The following is an 824-nucleotide window of genomic DNA, read 5'->3' as shown; positions in this document are numbered from 1 at the left end:
CGCACTGGCCCCTGGCTGCTCATCCTGATGGTGGTGAAGTTGCAGGACCTGCTCAGGTCCCATGGCTTAAAGAACGTCTGGAGACATCTCCATCCTGGCTCCACAACCTTCACTTACGTGAAGTCTGGAGGTGGACCGTCCAAATCGACCACCTTTACATTTTGAGAGCGCACATGTCCAGCGTCCTGTCGGTTGGCCTCCATGTGGCAGGTGCTGTGCGCAGACCACCACCTGATGTGGGTGGAATTTGTTCCATCTCATGTCTGGGCAGGGTCTGTGTACTGCCACTTCAATAACATGCTGCTGGAAGACAAGCAATTCTGGACTCGTTTTGTTGATTCTGGGTGGGCTGGAGAAGGAAGCAGGGAGGCTTCCCCTTCTTGAGGCGATGGTGACATGTGGGCAAGATATGGTGGCAATCCAACAGGAATGGAAGGTCAAGCCTGCAAGGTACCCCACCCCTCAAGATTGTGACAGTGACCCCCATTGCCAGCCCTGAGGTAAATTTATCTGTGTCTCCTGCACTCTCTCCATTCTGAATGGTGATGGTTGCCTGAACACATACCTCTGAATCCTCCTGAGGGGAGCCCACTAGCTTTACATTTATACAGACCTGTTGTAAATTGCACCAGCGTGACGTCACACCAGACACCACTGAATATTCAGTGGTGGGGGGAGATATCCGGAATGTGTGCTGATAATGATAATCTAATGCATTAAAATAAGATTCCTAGACTTCCACAGCATGTTGGCAATTATTCTGCCAGCAAAGGTGCTGAAAATTGGAAATCATGAACATACCAGTGAAATTCACATTTTCGGAC

This window comes from Carcharhinus amblyrhynchos, chromosome 6 (assembly GCF_965287045.1).
Source record: "Carcharhinus amblyrhynchos chromosome 6, sCarAmb.v2.hapA, whole genome shotgun sequence".
Taxonomy (NCBI): Eukaryota; Metazoa; Chordata; class Chondrichthyes; order Carcharhiniformes; family Carcharhinidae; genus Carcharhinus; species Carcharhinus amblyrhynchos.
This window is presented reverse-complemented; position numbering follows the sequence as displayed.